Source organism: Enhydra lutris, unplaced genomic scaffold, assembly GCF_002288905.1.
Source record: "Enhydra lutris kenyoni isolate GAN:26980312 unplaced genomic scaffold, ASM228890v2 scaffoldscaffold13, whole genome shotgun sequence".
Lineage (NCBI taxonomy): Eukaryota > Metazoa > Chordata > Mammalia > Carnivora > Mustelidae > Enhydra > Enhydra lutris.
Window position 1 is genome coordinate 10,288,168 of NW_019154097.1, and position 19,829 is coordinate 10,307,996.

Consider the following 19,829-nt stretch of genomic DNA (forward strand, 5'->3'; position numbering starts at 1 on the left):
TTAAAATAAATTATGTTTGCTTTCCTTTAAAATGAATAGCAGAGAAGTCTAAAACAGCGCAGGCACTTATATAAGGATGGTGTGGAAAATGGATACATCAGTTTCCTAAACTTTTAGCCTCTGAGGAAGGCATTTTAAATACACATGGCGCTACTATCTGAATGTTTCTGTTTCCCCAAAATGCATGCTGAAATCCTAATGCTCAATATGATGGCAGAAGGAGGTGAGGCCTTTGGGAAGTGACAAAGTCATGAGGGCAGAATCCTCATGAATGAGATCAATGCCCTAGAGCCAGCCCGTACTATTGTGTGAGTACTGAGTGAGAAGTTGGCAGGCTGTGACCCAGCAGGGAGCCCTTACTCAATTAAACTGGCACCCTGATCTCTGACTTCCAACCTCTACAACTGTGAGAAATCAATTTCTGTTGTTTATAAGCCACCCAGTCTGTGATACTTTGTTATAACAGCCCGAATGGATGGAGACCTATGTTCTTTTTTTTTTTTTTTAATATTTATTTATTTGACAGACAGAGATCACAAGCAGGCAGAGAGGCAGGCAGAGAGAGAGGAGGAAGCAGGCTCCCTGCTGAGCAGAGAGCCCGATGTGGGGCTCGATCCCAGGACCCTGGGATCATGACCTGAGCCGAAGGCAGGGGCTTTAACCCACTGAGCCACCCAGGCGCCCCGAAGACCTATGTTCTAATTAGTAATATATACAGTAGGATAAAGTGTATAGTTCAGTACTGAAGGCTTGATTGTATTTGTGTCTGTTGAGAAGGGATTTTTGCTGCGAAATGTGAAATGTGTGCCACACATTTATGGAACTTCCATCACAATTTCATCTACTTATGGAATTCACCAAATCAATGAAGGAAGAGTACTTTTTCTTATTATGATTTCTTATTTGAAAAGTCACAAATCATTAATCATGCAGGTCAAGTAGAAACAACTCTCCAATTAATAAATTTGTTAGCTGTTCTTTCTGAGAGCAGACATTTGACTTACTTATCCCTTAACACTGGCATCCTGAGAATGTTTAGCATGATACCTTCCACATATCAGGAGCACAATAAATACTGGCTGAATTGAACGAAACATGTTCCCACTGGAAACTAGGCTATCAGATATTTTCGAGAACTTCCAAACATTCAGACAAATAATATATGTAGAGAAATGAAGAAGGCTTTCTTTCTTTTTTTTTTTTTTAAGATTTTATTTATTTATTTGTCAGAGAGAGAGAGAGGGAGAGAGAGCAAGCACAGGCAGACAGAATGGCAGGCAGAGGCAGAGGGAGAAGCAGGCTCCCTGATGAGCAAGGAGCCCAATGCGGGACTCGACCCCAGGACGTTGGGATCATGATCTGAGCTGAAGGCAGCTGCTTAACCAACTGAGCCACCCAGGCGTCCCTGAAAAAGGCTTTCTAAATAAAGTTTCAAGTGCTTTACATAAGGTAAGTGTGGCCTCCCGTTACTCACCTAAAAATGTGTAACGAGAAATAGGATTTGAGCTGAACTTTTAATTCTATGAAGGACCAAAAGAATTTTAATAGGAGCAGACTAAGGAGTGAAGATTCAGAAGGGATTTATGGGAGAAAGACTATGGCAAAAGGCCACAGTAAATGAGAGCTATCATGCTGGTAGGAAGGCTGGACGTTTTTGTTTTTGTTTTTAAAGATTTTATTAATTTATTAGAAAGAGAGCCCACACACCAGCAGGGAGAGCAGCAGGCAGAGGGAGAGGGAGAAGCAGGCTCCCCATGAGCAGGGAGCCCGATGCGGGAATGTATCCCAAGATTCTGAGATCATGAACCCAGCCAAAGGCAGTTACTTAACCTAACCATCAGAGGCAACCAGGCACCTGTGAAGGATGGAGTTTTAAAATTTATCCTGAGAACTTTTGTCCTTCAAATTAAGCTTCTGAGCAGGGTTTATAACAATAAAAGCAGAACTTTTGGAGAATCATCTCCAGGCAGCATTCAACAGGAAGAGGGAAAATAAGGATCTTGATTAGGTGCTAAGTGTTTAAACTGCAAGTCAGCATTTGTCATGTTAGGAACGAAATGACGAAAGTTGTTTTTGTTTTTTTTTTAATTAAAATTTAATGACAAGATCAGATTTAAGAGGCAAAAAAAGGTGTTAGAAACCAGGAGACAGCATCTAGTAGGTATTTCCTGGTTTCCAGGCTCGAGATGCCATACAAGTGATCTTGAAGTGAGAGGAATGGAAGCTTCCCTTCTTCACTCCTACAACTGATCAATATAAATGCCTCCAGAACGTTCTTGTCCTCTTTTAGCTTTTTCTTCCTTTCTATTTCCTCCTCTGCTTTAACCCTCTTCCAGAAGCAAAAAGGAATGGAGGGCAAGCTCTACATTTATCTGGCAGGAACAAATTATTCCCAACTATCTTCTTGGCCTCAGCTTCCTACTCTGTTGCCAGCTTTCCTTCTAAAACATAAATATGAGCATGCCATTCTTCTGCACCCTAACCTCTGAGTCACCCATAGAACAAATTTCAGAATCAATAGTATGGCTTAGGAGGCCATTCCTAGTCTTTAACTTCACCTCCAACTCCAAACATATACACCAAGATGAGTCATAGTGGACAATTTATTTTTCTTGTAGCAGAGTGAGCATTTTTACACCTACACAAATGGGGTATGTTACTCTCTCAACATCTCCGAGACGCTTGTATTTATCCTCCAAAACTCAGCTCTTCATGCAGATTTCCCGAAACTAACTCATGTTAGTTTCTGCTGCTGTTAACCTTTAAAATTTTTTTTTTAAAAACTGAAGTACAGTTGACAGAACAGCTGATCTTTTTTTCTCACAATATTTTTGCCCTCTTGAGTTCCTGTAATGGTGAACTGGGTTTTTGTTGATTTGATTGTTCCTCTGACTCCTGACCAAGCAGAATTAATCATCTCACGTCTGTGTCATGGTCTCATTTTGGTCATTCCTCTAATACAGAACTCTTCATAATGTGTTTATCTTTCATGCTAGACTGGAAGTTTCCTTAGGTTAAAGACCATATCTCAGCCATCTCTTTTCACATGGCTCTTAGTTAATCAGAGACAGTATTTGTCAAACACAGTTTTCTTTTGCTTACCTCAAGTCCTAGCTATGATCATAATCTCTGCACTGAAAGACTAAGAAGGACAATTCCAACAGAGCTTCAAGACCCAATATTTTGCCTCTAGTTAGGAGAAAGGGTCACCCATAAACTTGTTCAGGGGGCGGAATAAATTGGTATGTGAGGAGCAAGGAAGCAGGGATGAAAATATTCTCCTCTTGCTAAATAGGGAAGTGAAATTAGCTAATTATTTTGAGCATTTAGCACCAGGCAGAAACAACTGCATTTGGCATTAGAGTGACATGAAGGACAACCTTCCCTCCCCTGTCAGGGATAATTATTAATCCATATAATTACAGTCATCCCTATAAGCAATTTTATTAAGAAATTCCAGTTGAAGTTAATCCTTTAACAGATTTATCCTTTAACATCATTCTTCAAACAAATATTAAATAATAGTTTCGAAGCATCTAGTGATATTGTATTTATCTAGTAGCCTCAGATGCAGCATATTCCAGTTTCTCTCCATATAATAATAAAAGCACAGGTGTGCACATGTGCACACACACACACACACACACACAAATATATGAAAACTTGGAACACTGAAATTCAAGCCTAATAGTAAAACTTCCATACAAATCTGGGGCAAAACTTGAACAGGATTCATAAAACCAAACTGAGAATCAAAATCTACGTCTTACATACAGTTTGCTGTTTGCAAAAGAGCAAATCCATGGCCTGAGAGATATAATTTAAAAAAAATAAATTTTGGGGTCGCTTGGGTGGCTCAGTGGGTTTGGCTTAGGTCATGCCTTTGGCTCAGGTCATGATCTCCAGGTCCTGTGATCGAACCCCGCATCAAGCTCCCGGCTCAGCGGGGAGCCTGCTTCCCACCCCCGCCCCCCGCCTGCCTCTCTGCCTACCTGTGATCTCTGTCAAATAAATAAATAAAATCTTTAAAAAAATAAAATAAAATAAAAAAATAAATAATAAAAAATAAATTTTGCTACCTCCTGAATCAGAGATTCAATAACAAAATAACCTAAGAATCAGGAGGCATCTCTCAACCATGCAGACAGAGTAAAACTGCCTCATAAGTGGATTCAATTTACATAAATTAAAATAAACAGGCTCAGTAGAGGGATGTAGGGAGAGAGAAAATATACCATTAAGTCTCCCCTAAATGAGTGTAATATATGACATGTTATATGTATTATTATGTATTATAATATATGTGTATTATTGCACATAGTTTTCTGTACACAAAAACCATACATGCCAAACTAAATAGATAATGTAAGGGGCTTTCAAATAATTTTCCTACATGTTGAACTTAATCTTTATTTCTACCTAAGATGACATGCCGCTTTGCTCCACTGATGTGTAAGGTTTGATTCCCATCATAATCTGCTCCTACACTGGTTCGGAGGCTAAAATTCCAAAAAGTATAGGGCAAGAATGGTCATGCTGAAATGAGTGCATGGAATCTCAACAAGTCAAGTGCAGAGCTGGAGGGAGAGAGGAGCTGCCAGGATGGCAATGAAGTTGCCAGTGTCGGAGGATCAGTCAGTGGTGCAAGGAAAGACTGCTTCACCTGCTATGATCACACTGGATTGATAACTAGTAAAATATTAAAATTCCACAGAAAGTCAAGTCAGGCAAGAATGGTAAGAGAATTTGGAAACGGAAAAATGATAGAGGGGCCTTGTCTGAAGAGATAGTAGAATACATCAGAAAACCCAATTTTTATAAAACAATAATTAAAACAAGGAAGTAGTAGCAAAAGGATTAACAGGTAAATGAATAGAACAGATATGTTAATGTATGTAAAGAAGTACACTGATTTAATAGACTATATTGATATGTCATATGTTGCAAATCATAAAGGAATATGGAAGAAATACACATGAAATTAGAGGTTGAGAAAATAATTATTTGTGAAAATAATTTCATTTAAATTCCCAATTCCACCATATGTTAAAAATTAATTCCAGATCATTTAAGAGTTAAAAGTATAACAGCAAATCATTAAAAGATAGACCTAATAAAGGGGCACTTGGGTGGCTCAGTTGTTAAGCATCTGCCTTCAGCTCAGGTCATGATCCCAGGGTCCTGGGGATTGGCCTGCACTGGGCTCCCTGCTCAGCGTGAAGCCTGCTTCTCCCTCTCCCACTCCCCCAGCCTGTGTTCCCTCTCTCACTGTGTCTCTCTCTGCCAAATAAATAAATAAAATCTTAAAAAAAAGAAAAAAAGACCTAATAGGTACAAATGTTTCAGAAATCACGATGAAGAGAAATACATTAAACTGAATATTACAATATACCTTATTTCTAGATTAAACACCTATCATAAACAATAAAAAACAAAGGGAACATGAGAAACGAGAATACATGCAACAAATTTGACAAAGAGCTAATGTTCACCAACTATGAAGGAAATTTACCAGTCAGGAAATAGAATCCTCAACTGAGCACTCATTCAATCAAGAAAAATACTTTAGGCTTCTACTGTAAGCCATGCCTCTGGTAGAAATTTCCCACTGCCTGTAAGGGGAGTGAGAGCTAGACAATACACAAGTATGCAAAGAAACACTAATTATAAATTATAAAAATTACTGTAAATGAAACTAACAGGATGTGGTAAGAGTAGGAAAGGGGGAAGAGGGTGCCAGGGAAAGTCTAATACTTATGATTAGTATGGAAGGTGGATGCAAATATTTGTACTAGACAAGCACTTGCAGTTGGAACTTTCACAAAAATAGAAAATGTATATAAAACGACTAAGTACTACATATAGGTAAACGTATGTAAACGTTCACAAAAACATACACATTTAATGAATATTGTGGTCTCATTCTGACCATCCATTCTCTTTCAACTAGATACTATATTTCTAGTCCCAGGTAATGGTTGGAACCACCACCACCTTCTGTATTCTCTGATGCTTCACTCTCAACTTCTGTAGTGTCTGCAAATGTTTCCTTAAGTCCCAAACACTCCATGCTGGCTTGGCCACAGTCTTCTTCAGTCAGCTGAGCTTGTCTCTCATTTTCTGGGGCAGTAAGCAGAATGGCTAGGGACAGTAATCCTGGTAATCTCTTAAATTCTGGCTCCATCATTTACAAGCTGAGTGACCTTCTACAAGTCACTTAGTGTCTCTGAGTCATAAATTCCTTATCTCTAAAACGGGGCTAATGCTACCTCCTTCCTTACAGATTCATTGTGAGAATTAAACGTGAGAACATCATAATGCCTGGGAAGTGCCCAGCGCACAGGGAAGGCCTAGGAAGCTAGGCAGCTCTTACAATTTGCTTAGAGTTAAGTCATTGTGTTAGAAGTGCTTTTGGGGCCCCTGGGTGGCTCAGTGGGTTAAAGCCTCTGCCTTTGGTTCAGGTCATGATCTCAGGGTTCTGGGATCGAGCCCCGCATGGGACTCTCTGCTCAGTGGGGAGCCTGCTTCCTCCTCTCTCTCTCTCTGCCTGCCTCTCTGCCTACTTGTGATCTCTGTCAAATAAATAAATAAAATCTTTTTTAAAAAAAGTGCTTTTAAAGTGACTGCAATGTATTTTTTTTGTTATTATTTTTTATTTATTTTCACACAACAGTCCCTGCAATACGTGTCTTTTACTAATACCAATTGTACCAGCTCCCTAACAGGAAAACAGCAACTCTGTCTCAGGCTGGGGGAAGCTATTTATTTGGGAGACACTATGTTCACTGCAGAGTATCTGTCTCCCACTGTCTCCACTTCCATACACAAAAAGATAAAAAAACAAACAAACAAACCCAAACCCCTTCTCTCTTTGGTACTGATTCTAGCGTCACTTTACAATTAAGGAATTTTTGGCGCCAACTGCTGGAAATCCCCCATCAATCTTTGTTTTTCCCAAGAGCACAGATTCAGCTATTTTCTGGATCAGTAAAAGTTTCAGAAACAGGACTGGCTGCGGTCAAGAGCTTGCCAGATGCTTTGAGATGTTCCCTGACAGAAGAAAGGAGGCAGTGAAGCCAGGTTTGCTTGGAGACTGAAGAAAGAAATGAAATTCTCTCAGCTCTTTCCTGGGCAAGCAAACCATTCAGTTTTGCCTTCTAGGCCAAAAGCTCAGAAAGCTCAAATGAGTATAATATTTCCACTACTTTTAACAGAGATGAAATTCCCTCCCTTTCATGAGTCTGCTGATTACTGAAAGTGTTCAAGGGGCTCAGAACTCGTGCTCTCCCCTGCTATCACTTCTCCTTAGCCAAGGAGGCTGCAGGTTTGTGGCTTCTCATTATCTCACACCTCATTTGACCTATATTACACAGAAGGCTTTTTTTTTTTCTAAAAATTAAAGCTTATTCCTTTAACAGCCTAGGCTTTTAAATAAATGAACTGGTTTTTTGTTTTTTGTTTTTTGGGTTTTTTTAACCATTGCATTAGGGATTCAGGCAAACAGAAGGCAGAGTCCATGCCCAGAAATTGCAATCTAATAATAATAACATAAATGAAGAGCTAATATCTACTAATGGCCCTGGTGCTTTATGCATATTGTCTTATTTTATCCTCACATTGGCCTCATGAGGCGACAACAATGATTAGCTTTTTTAAATAAATGACAAAAACTGAATTTTTAAAATTTTTATGAAATTTTTAAATGACAAAAACTGAAAAAAAAAATTGTTTTTCCAAGGTTGCATGGCTACTAAGAAATAAGAGCCTGGATCCAAAAACCCAGCTTTGTAGGACTTGAAAGCCTGTGCTTTTGGCTAGTACTCTAAACCATTCCTTTCACTTGATAAGAACACGTGAGGTAGAGTGGGGACTTTTACAGACTTAATATTTGTAGTTCCGATTATTTGCAAGTAATCCTAAAGGCTCATGGAATCCAGCATGATGTGCTCCCTGCGGCTGGTTCCTGGGCCCTGGGGAGGGAGTGAGCCTGCTGTCCAGCAGGCACCTGGCTTCCCAGCAGTTTTCCTCACTCGTCCTTCCATTTGTAGCAACTCTTGTAAAATGACAAGACTTGTATTTCTTCATTAACAGCAACTGAACAAAGAAAGCCAGTTGTATAATGAATGACACACATTTTGTATTTGGTAGAAGAAGAAAGTTTGGAAAGGCGCACTTAAATTTTTCATTTAGATTTTACTGAATTTCATGGTTGAAACTCTAATCTGTAATGGCGTTCCACCACAATGTATGGTGGTGTCAGCAAAGATCTTAGGGCATATCCCTCAAGATTTTTGAGTGATATATAAAACAAAACATAACCAAGTAGTAGAGCACAATGAACGCTTTGGAAGGCAGAAATACGGATGCACGGTGCAGCTGGCATAATATTGCCAGTCAGGCTGGGTGTAGTCTATTTCACTACAGCGACATGGAGAAGACTGGAATTCACCTTCTGGAATAGAGAGGACACTGGAAGACCAACCTGGTTTTAGGAGGAAATGTTGGCATGCATAACATTGTCTTCAAAAACAACTGGCTGATTTATTCATCCAACAAAACGTGTTGAGAGCCTATGACATGCCAGGCCATGGTTAGAGCGATGTGTGTCTTCAGGCAGGAGAAACACTGGAAGCATGCATGCTCTACCCTTTGAATCAACTCAGTCCTTCTTCATTCCAGGCTGATTTCCAAAAAGGGAAGTCAGGAGCAAAGCAAGTTAACTAGTTTGTGGTGATTACTCAAGTTAATCCACACTCTGCTTGTGATCACATATTTTTCTCATTAGATTTCCATTGAATTACTGATCCCCAATATGTTCATCCATGTTCCACCTCATTTCTGCCTCTTGTTCTAGATGGCTATAATTTGTTTCTCCCACCTCACCCTTTATAGTCTTTAAAGCCTTTGGCTGCCACTCACTCTCTGAGCCCTGCTCTCCCACACCACTCATACTTAGATATATCACACCCAGCTGCAACCTCTGGTGCTTAAAACTGTCATGATCACAAGGATATGACTATTGAAGACACATAATTATGTGGTGCTTAGGAGAGCAGTCAGCTCAGGCAAAATGTTCCAACACAGGAAAGGGTGAACCAAGGACAGGGAGGCATGTGATAGCAGGAAAGACTATCAGCAAGCAAGAAGGTCCAAAACTTGGTCTGGGGTTCAGAAAGTCATGGCAATTCCCAGGAAAGTCCAGAGGAGAACATGGTAGCTCTACGTGGAGTATCTCAGATCTCTGTTTGAACTGCAGTTCTTTTACCAGTTGTGTGTAACAGACTTTGTGAAAATCATTTAGCCTCATGGAGCTTCATATTCCTTTTCTGTGCCATGAAAATACCTACCTTGCAAAAATGTGTGTAAGGATTAAATAATAATACATATAAAGCATCAGCAAATGGTAAATAGTAAGTGGTAGTTTATAATAATTCTGCTGTTGCTGAGATTAGGAATGTTACACCAAGAGAATCTAAGTATAAGGGCTAGACTGGTGGTCCATTTGGTTGATTTAATGAAGAGTTGAATACGTATTTTGAGCACCTATTTTATACCCGTCATTGGATGCTAATTACTGAGACTACAGTAGTAGGACCAATACTGTCTTTTCTTTCATGGATTTTAAAGTCTATACCGTACTATCATCACCACCAGGATACAAACTGATAGTTTAGAACTAAAGCAGGTGCCCAGCAACAAGAAACAGGACCCAAAGTTTAAGCCAGACTAAAAGGAATGGTGATTTGGTTTTTGAGTTTTAGATTATGAGGCAAATATCACAATGTTCTTGCTTACATTTTGGACAAGTCCTGGACACTGGTGCAAGTCTAAGTCTACAGGTGGAGGTCAAGAGACCATGGGTGAATGGGAGGGAAGAGGAGGCTTGATGGAAGAAGAGTAAGATGATTAGGGAGGCTGTATCACCTGCCTAATGTGTAGTAAATACTTGGTAAATATCAGGCTCCTTGTTATCATTATTATTATTATTATTCTTAGTGTTATGAATAAAACCAGTACACTTCCTTGGGCTGACACAGTTGATTCTTCCCTGATGACTCACAGAATTTTGATGTCTGCAGTAGTCTTTTTGTACCTGACCGCTGGGCCATGGAGCCAGCAGGTGTCCCTGCTGACTGAACTCCGGGAGCCGAGCTTCTGGCGATGCTGGAACTCTTGAGCCTCTTTAGAAAGCGTATTTTCTCTCTTTCCTGCCATGGTGTCAGGCTTTCCCCATCCCTTCTCATTGTGTCAGTGTGCCTACCTTCACCAACTTCTTGGATCCCTTCCCTCCCTTTAAGATACTTTGACCTTAAAAAAGAGCCTAACTCTCATGTCACAATTTTGTCTGAAATAAGAGTAACAAACATCAAGACCATCCTATAAGCAAAATGGATCAGCTTCAGCAGTACTGAGGAGGCTGTGGACTGCTTTTGAGATCAGGACTGGTCTGTGGGGATTGTGGTTTCCATTTCTTCAACTGTGACGAGAGAAAAATTACCAAGAGCCCACCAGCTACTTCAGGGCATGGGACACCATGTGATGTTATGCCTGTAAAGGTGCTGTACGAAGCACTCTGTGGAGCACTATAAAAATAGATGATACAATCCATTTGCATATCTATTTTCTGGACAGAAGGGATGGCAGGATCAATAACCTACAGAGAGGTAAAGGAGGCATTTTGGAGTAGGATATTAAAGCTAGATTTAATGGTCAAATTCTATGCCCATTTTTTAATGTTCATATTACAAGAAGACAAGATTACTGGTTACATTTTAAGAATTTCTGGAATAAAGTTTTTAGTTTAAGAGTGATTTTAGTTACTAATTCACCCAGGTTTTGGTCAAATGAAGTAATATTTGAATGAATATACACATTTGTATGTATCAGCAGGCAGATGATTTATAAGATAATTAAAATTTATCGAAGTGTTCAAACTATTGTTATAGACACTCTCGGTGACAAACTCTGGCATATTTTCTTATAATGGGAACTATTGAAATGTGCACCAGATAATTAAACTGTCTAGCATGCAAGTTAAATTTCCTATGGAAATTTGATTACTTTATGTCAATGCGGCTTGAAACTATTATTAAGAGATGGCTTATGTCACATGCTAATTTGCTTTATTACAGTGAGAATGAAAACTCAGCTAAATGCTGATTATTTCTATTTTTAAATACCCTCTAGGACTGACACCACAGTTGACATAAGCTTTTTTCTCAATTCCTTGAGCCATTTTTTTTTTTTTTTTTACTGATACAAGTACAGGCTTTGTACATTTAAACCATGGTTCAGCTAATTGTGATGTAATATGGCATATATATACATATATATATACATATATATATATATATGCTGATTTAGCACCCTAGATTAAGTTCATAATTATAAAGTCAGTTTAATTGCCTAAAAGCTTCTTATTTCATTTGGAAATTAAAAAATTTGTATAGACTCACATTCATTGCTTGCTACCTGACATTGACCAGTTTAACACCATTAAGAGTATTAGTATGCCATTAAACAGTATCTCAGTAAATTTCCATTTTAGCACCTTATTTCAAAACTTTTGATCCACTAATTATGATTAAGTTTTGCTGCAATGACATTTCATTTCATTTGCATTACTAGGCATTAGCATAATTAATTCTTTTACCTTTCAAATCCTGGCTCACAGTAAGAAGGCACTGGAAATGTTGAATTTAGTTCTTAAAGTCTCTAGTTACAGAGGGAGTTCTTTCTCATGAATTAGTGATCAGACTCAGAGGCTCTTTAAGCAGTCGAGGTGACCTCAGGTCTAGGACAATGAATCCTGAACGAACAGGTCTATGTTTTTCCAGGAGGGTCCATGTGAGTGTCGTCACTGAATATGAAATGAAAAAAGACCTAGTTGGCTAGTTACCAAATTTAAGATTTGGATTGCAGCTGCCCTGTTGTGAACTCGCTTGTCAAATCATTGCCTGTATCCATTCAAGCCCAGTAATAATCAGATAGGGCAGAATGATTAAGTTTAAATGATCTACCAAAAGCCAATTAGTGCACTTATGATTTTATCATTTGGTTTGGAAGTTCACCTTCACGTTCACCTAACACAAACTCTTGTACCATTTAAGGAAGGCTATGAATTAAAGAGTAAGAACGATGTAAAGGCATTACTCAAGTTAGGAAGGTTCCTAGTTTTTTTTTTTTTTTTGAGGTGGTCTGTCTTCCTAATGATCTTTATTGAATATGACTGCATTTTAATATTTATTAGTATCTGCTTGTGTTGAATTTTATCTCCTGAATTTTAAAGGAAAAATTCGGGCTCAGCCCAAACTTGCACACTCTAATCTCTCTGTACTCCTTAAGCCACAAATAATTGTCCTTTATAGGAGAGGTAGAAAGAGTGCATTGATTCATGCATTCAGTAATTTTCCTTCCCCACTGTGACAAACATATATAATTACATCATATTCTGAGAGCACAGAATAATTAATTACTAATATATTTAGTGCTAAAAAGAATCAAACCAAATACAATGAGTTTTCTGGGTTTCCATCTGATTTACTGTATAAGGCCTGGAATTATGTCTTTCTGGAACTATTAACTGTCCTTATACAGTCATTCTGTTAACTTTTTTAGCCTCTGTTGGCATTATTTTCTTTGAAACTCTTGCCAAAAGCTTTTAGGCTTTAAAATGGGAAGAACCTCCAAAGACCATCACTATGTTTTTTAAGTCAGTCATGGAGCACAGACCCAAAAAGAAAACTGGGACCTTGAGAGGTCTTTATCATTTCCAGAAAAAAAAGGGGGGGTGGGGGAATTGATAACTGTCTTTATAATACAGACCAGCACTCGAAATGCTAAATTTACAATGTTGATGATTCTCTCCCCTTTCTGTGTCCTGGAGAACCCCGTTATTTTACCTCTTGCCTGCCTTTCCAGATTACACAGGACATCAGAGCAGCCTGTGACATCTCTACGTACTCTAGCCCTCACACTTATCTCCCTAAAGCACAGTAGTAGTGGCATCTTGTCCTGTTTATTCAATTGCCTAAATATATCAGTTTCCTTTCATCTTGGAAGCTGTCTGCCCAAACGTGGACTTCTGCTAGTGCCCCGGCTGTGTCACCTCCACATGCGTGGGTAGGTCACTTTCTCTGCCTAGAACATTCTTTACCTCTCTTTTGGCCCCACAGACTTCCAGACAGCTTCCTGCCAGTTACACACAGCTGACTTGCCTCACCCCTGAGTTGTATTACTCCCTCCCTTTTATCCGCTGCCCTTCCACACTCTGAGGATCCCCCAACCATTTATAACATAGCACAGTCATTACTCCTTCGCTCATCTCCTTCCCTGGACCATCTGGGGGCCAGATATATTGTGTTTTAAAGTAAAATCCCGAGTAACAGTGCCCAGAAAAGAAGAGACACACGACGAAGATTTGTTGCTTGAGTGAACAAATGGTGATGTGTAGTTTAGACAGAGAAGTCTGACCTTTAGCTGAGATGTGGGTCTATTTTTGATGAGTCATTTACCTTCCTATTTGACTAATAGGGTTTCTCTCTAGAGGCAAGAGTAATTATTATCTGCTTTCCCATAAAATTTTCTTCCAGTTGACACAAAGATTCTCTGATGTCAATCAGGAAAGTGACACCTGAATGCTGAGAAGACTGACAGAATTGCTCAACTGCATCGTGCCCGAGGCACTGTTTAGAAATACAACTGAATCATGACATGTGCAAACTCAGTGTCATTCATTTCCTTTACGCTAAAGACGGCTGTGGGAAAATATTTATTGTGCTTTATAAATTATTCATAGTCAACTTTGTTTAAATGTTCCACACCGATGCATTTAAAACATAATTGAATACATGGAGGTATCAATGTTGAGACAACCGTTCAGATGCTCATCTGTTATTTCAAGCGAAGTACCATAACAGCACCAGAGAAATAACTGTGGAATCCCAGTGACCAACCAAGAATGGTATTCTAACAAAGCACATGGAAAGGACAGTAAATAAAGAAGACTATGTTAAGAGAAAGAAGAGGACAGGTAAAGGAAGATGACAGAAGTTTTATCAGGATTTTGAGACTTAAAAAGAACACACCTATCATTACTATGCACAACTGAAAAATATCTCAGCATTTAGCATAAAAAAGCAAGTAATCAGGGTACCATTTACTTGAAGTCAGAGACACAGATATATATGGCCCCGGAGGAAGGGGGGGGGGCGTGCAGGAATCTTGGACAACCGAATTCAAGCACAATTCTTGCTGCTTTTTTATGCAAAATGAGAACAGTTCCCCAGATGGCTGATTCCTTCTCAACATTCAGGTCTCAGCTCAAATTTCCACGCCTTTTCTTTTTCTTTCTTTTTTTTTTATGTTCAGTTAGCCAGCATATAGTACATCATTAGTTTTTGATGTAGTGTTCAACGATTCATTAATTGCATGTAACACCCAGCACTCATCACAACACATGCCCTCCTTAATACCCTCCACCCCGTTACCCCATCCCTTCAGTCCCCTCCCTTCTGTGACCCTCAGTTTGTTTCCCCAGAGTCCAGAGTGTCTCCTGGTTTGTCTCCCTCTCTGATTTCTTCCCAGTTTATTTCTGGAATTTCTATTTCACAATTAGCATCCTCCCTGATGAACCACCCACCATCAAACCCATCACCTTCATGGAATACATCATCATCTTCTTGAGCACTGGTCAGTAATGGAAATGAACTTACTTATTTGTTGATGGGTCTGTTCAACACTCTCTCACTGTGAAGCTGAAAGTTTTTGGAGGGCCCAGACACTACATCCACAAGGCCTAGAATACTATTTAATGGCATCTGTTGGTTGACTGACACTGACTCAAGAGATCTTCTATATTACAAATTAAAACTTATCTTTCCTCTTAAAAACTTCCAAAAGCTCATTTTTTTGACTGATATGACATATCCCAGAAATTGTCCCTATAGAATTAGTTTGGGACACTTGACCTATAGAAATTTGTCTTTCTTGGCCACCTCTGTCTCCATCCAAGCCCATCTGGTGTTCTCTTTGCCTCCATTTCCACCTTCATCCTTGTCTCTGTCTTGATTTCTATCTTGGTCTCTAAATTTCTCCATATTTCTTTATCTCAACATGTACCTCCTTTGTGGTTGTATATCTAGTTTTCTCTCTTGTGTAAACACAGGCAAAGGGATTTCTTTAAAAGGAGCATACTAATGCCAAGTGACTATATTTACTGAGCATTAGAAATAACTATCATTGTATTCAAACAGCTTGCTGCTTTGCTCTTGTCCTAAAAAGATGATACACTATAGAGAGTATTTGAAAAAATTCATCGTGGCATGGCTCTTTACTGCAAAATTGGATATCTGCGGATCAAATCATATTTCCTAAGATATTCTCATACAGTATTTTCTGATAGAATAGGGCTCATTCATTCAATACATTAATATAATGCTTAGAGAGGCAAAATTTAATCCTTTGGTGTTTGACTTCATATTCACTTCCAGAGTATCTCATGTTTCTAGACAATATATTTTAGATATTTTTTATATAGAAAACATTTGCTGAATTGCTGTATATGCCAGGCACTGTAACATATATTGGGAATGTAATGGGAATGAACAAAACAGACGTGTCTTCTGTCTTCACATAGCTTAGAGTTTAGGGGGGAGGCAGATATTAATAAAATAGAACATTAATAAAATAAAGAATGATACTAGGTAACACTTATCGGATGAATGTTCACTGTGTGCCAGGTAGTGTTCTAAGTGTTTTACAATGATTAATTCATTCAATGAATTCATTACAACAATTCTATGATGTAGGAACTACTAATGTGCCCATTTTACAGAGGATAAAACTAAGGTCACAAAACTAGTAAGAAGCCAAGATGGAATTAAAAATGAGCCTCTAGAAGCCATCCTTTCAAACACCAAATTTCACTGCCTGGTGAGACTTGTTGAAAAAAAAAGAAAAATGAGAGGTGAGATTCATTCCAAGTAAATTTGTAATTATAAGTTCTGTGAACCTAAAGTAAAGGGTATAGAGAGTATATTCCAGAAAGACCTAGTAAGGGGAATCAGGCAAGATTTTCTTACAGAAAAGGTGTTAAAATTCAGATGGGAAGGATTTAATTAAGTTCTATTTCATTTCCCCCAACTTAGTTCTGCCCTACCTAATACTACTAGAACCTTCTTTTCAAAGGAATACAGAGGGTCCTCATTGATGATTTGGTAGTTAATTCATCCTTCTGACCTTTCCACTTCCTGCAAAATAATCAATCGCTACAGTTGATTAACATAATGCCAAGTCAGAACAAATGAAAATGGGTCAGATGCGCGTAAAAACTCCCTGAGTGGCCATGGTCTGTCTCAGGATGAATGTGAATTCAGGATGAATGTGATGCCTTCAGTAATAACCCTAAGAAGTAAACAAGATTACCTGTGGTTCTTTCGTGACCCATTCTAGCCACTTGTAGATAAAGCTATAGTTTGGAGAGGAATTATTTAAGAACAACATAATCAGATTATGCAATCAGGGAGCTGGAAGGACTGACATTATTGCATTTAATTCGTGACACATTATATAGTAAACCATTTCAGGGAAATGGAGTCTCTCCTTTTAATGCAGGTCATTAGGAAAACACTCCTCACTGTCCATGTGGCAGAACACTTCAATGTGCTGCCAGAGGAGGTCATCATAGGTTCTTTTTAAGCAACAGCTCATTCCATTCCCAGATAGGCCAGGAAGCGTCAATTTGTTCTTTGGACACAGATTTCATTCTTCACCCCAGCACTTACCTAAAAATGTAGAACGCTGCACACAGGGAGACCAAGAGAAAGAACGAGAATGAATATGTTGCCAAATGACCAAATTTTATAGTCTCTCACGTCGGAGAGGATTGATCGCCTTTGTTTTTGTTTTTGTTGTTCACTTGCAGATGAAACTTACAGATTTCAGGAAAGAAATCACAGACTTGTAATTAGGTGGTGAGACTAAGTAGCCAATGAGAAGCAAGAAACATCTCAACAGCAATTATTCAACAACCACTGAAATTTGCAAAAGATGCCAGTATCTCCCAGGAGAGCAAACAATCATGATGTTGAAATGTCAACTGTGGAAACAGTATGTTAAAAGTGCAGAGCAAAATTTCCCAACAGTATATTTTGTCTTACGGAGTGTAGCATCATGCACAATAGTCCATAAGTAGGCTCAGGGTTGTAGCTACATCAGCAGAAATCTCTACCTCTCTATCTACAGTAATAGTTAATGAACTGAACTGGGGATACACTGGCTGGCTTAATTTATTATCACCAATAATTATTTATGTCTAATAAGGTTAAACAATAGCATTTAATGCAAATCCCATATACACCCACTTGACTGGTCTTCTTTATGGCTAGTTTATTGTTTGATCCTGCATATCTTTGACACAGCAGGGAGGCCTCCCTTTTGGTTGCCCTTGTGATGCCTTCTTCATATGTGTTTTAAAATATTCCAGGTGGGGCGCCTGGGTGGCTCAGTGGGTTAAAGCCTCTGCCCTCGGCTCAGATCATGATCCCAGCGTCCTGGGATCGAGCCCCCATCAGGCTCTCTGCTCAGCAGGGAACCTGCTTCCTCCTCTCTCTCTCTCTCTCTCTCTGCCTGCCTCTGTGCCTACTTGTGATCTCTGTCAAATATATAAATAAAATCTTAAAAATAAAATATTCCAGGTTGGTAGCTCCTCATGTAAGATAGGGATATAGATGGGGCTCATAGTATTTTAAGCATAGACTCCTTATTAATACACTTTTCTCTCTAGTTTAAGTAAGCACGTTTTTGTTTTGTTTTAGATTTTTACAATTGCTTCCGGTACTAACAGAAACATTATGAACACTGCACAATATGCCTACAGTTTTAAGATAATATCAGTGCAACTGTTTTCATTCTTAACTCTGGCAGATGATCTATCCTAAGGATTTGGGATTAGTAGACAGTGAACTTTTACTCCCCTCTTGGAAAGCTAGGTACCTCCAGGCAGGGTAATGTTCTGCTATTCTTCACATGTAATGTTTCTGCACAGAAGGACAGTGGAAGGGAGCATGAAGTCAGAAGCAGCTCACTTCTCTTTTGATAGTTCTTTGGCAAGACTTTCCCCTTAAAGTTAACTGGTTGTATCTTGCTGAGTATCAGGTGAAGAAAAGAGGGAGTTCATCAATGCAAAGGTTGGAGTGGGGGTGGTGCTTAGAGGTACTCATTATGTAATAGATTTAGATAAAAAGGGAATGAGAATAAATCTACCATTTGGATGAAGAGTATAAAATGAGTTAGCTGAGGAGGGTAAAATATTTCACATTCTAAAGGGTCCTGAGGCCATGTCACTGGTAAAGTGCTAAGAGTATTCAATAGATCACAAAGTGACTAATGCAACCACATTTGAGGACTTGAGTAGCTAATTTCATGATTTTCAGAGATTTAACATTACTTATTATGGGCAATGGGTTTGTCCAGTGGTGGGGGAGACTGGCATCATGTGTCTTCTAAATATCTTTTCCAACAAGACAATGTGGTTTTTGAGATGACCTTACAGATAGAACCAATTAAAGCATATTTTGCTCCATTGACACTGGGGAACTATGTGCTAGTAATGCTAAGCCACGGTGTGTGAAAAGAATGCTCTGTATGAAAGAAGAGACAAGGTACTGTGGGTTATACCCACAATGAGCTCAAGGTCATGGACATTAACATGGCCTAGGAATTACCTATATGATACCTACCATGATAGGGTTCCATTTATATAATTATAATTAATAGTGAACAAGTCATTTTGATTTAGAGATCAAGAATTAAATGTATCATCTGCTTAAGGCATAAATCTTTAGAAATAATGGGATAATGATTTGTCTTATGCATTTCTATGGCTAGCCTGACATTTTTATACCAGATGACTGGGCATCCAGCTCGAAAATTATAAGGTCTACACTAATGTCTCCCAGATGTTTATTAAAAGTCCTCAAAGTAACTTTGCAGACTTTCACATAAAATTTTGCAGTAAATCCCCAACATATGAATATGTCATAGGACATATTTTATGAATCCCGCATAATAGTCAAAAGCTCAGGATTAAAATTGTAACTGTTGTAAATGTTTTCATAAACTTTTGAAAAAGATTCAAAATGACCATAACACACAGGCAATTCCAAAATGCTCCAATGACCTTGGCAATGGACGTTCTCTTTTAACTGCACGTTCCGATTTTCCCAGCCATAACCTTTATTTCCATTCTCTAAGTACTTTTTTCTGTTTTGAAACTGATTTTTCCTGAGACGATGGGGTGCTTAAAATTTCTAGAAGTTGGACATGAATAAGGGAAGCTAATGATAAAAATGTTAATATGTACTCAAGGTCAAATAGGTCTCAGAAAATTCAAACAAATCTTTTCCAGAAAAAAAATAAGATTATTTATCCATCTCTGCATCTTCAGAATGATAATAAATAATGTTTAAGATGCCAAAGGGGTAATTTAAAGGCAGTTTTGAAGAATACATCATTTATTGAAATAGATTTCATAAGATTTCTGCTTGTGAGATCTTTGGTGGAATACCCCTGGTTTTGTTGAGGCAGCAGAGCCTGGGGATTAAAGTCTCAAGAGAGGAGTCAGGACCTTTGGGTTTTGAAGATGGTGCTATAGCAGCTCATACATTCACTACAAAGCTTTCCAAACCAGACTCTCTGAATCCACAGTGACTTAGAGGATAGAGCACTGCACTTAAAATCAGCAAATTTCATTTTAATACTTGCTGGGTAAAATAGTCTACCTGAGGCTCAGTTTCTTTATAACTTCGTTTGGAATTTGGGGGAGTAAC

At 38.7% G+C, this 19,829-nt stretch overlaps 1 protein-coding gene across 2 annotated transcripts in view; it reads right to left on the bottom strand.

Moving 5' to 3' along the window:
• LOC111146052 (glutamate ionotropic receptor NMDA type subunit 3A) overlaps positions 1-19,829 on the bottom strand; it is a 150,885-nt gene that overhangs the window by 106,259 nt on the left and 24,797 nt on the right. The window lies entirely within an intron of this gene.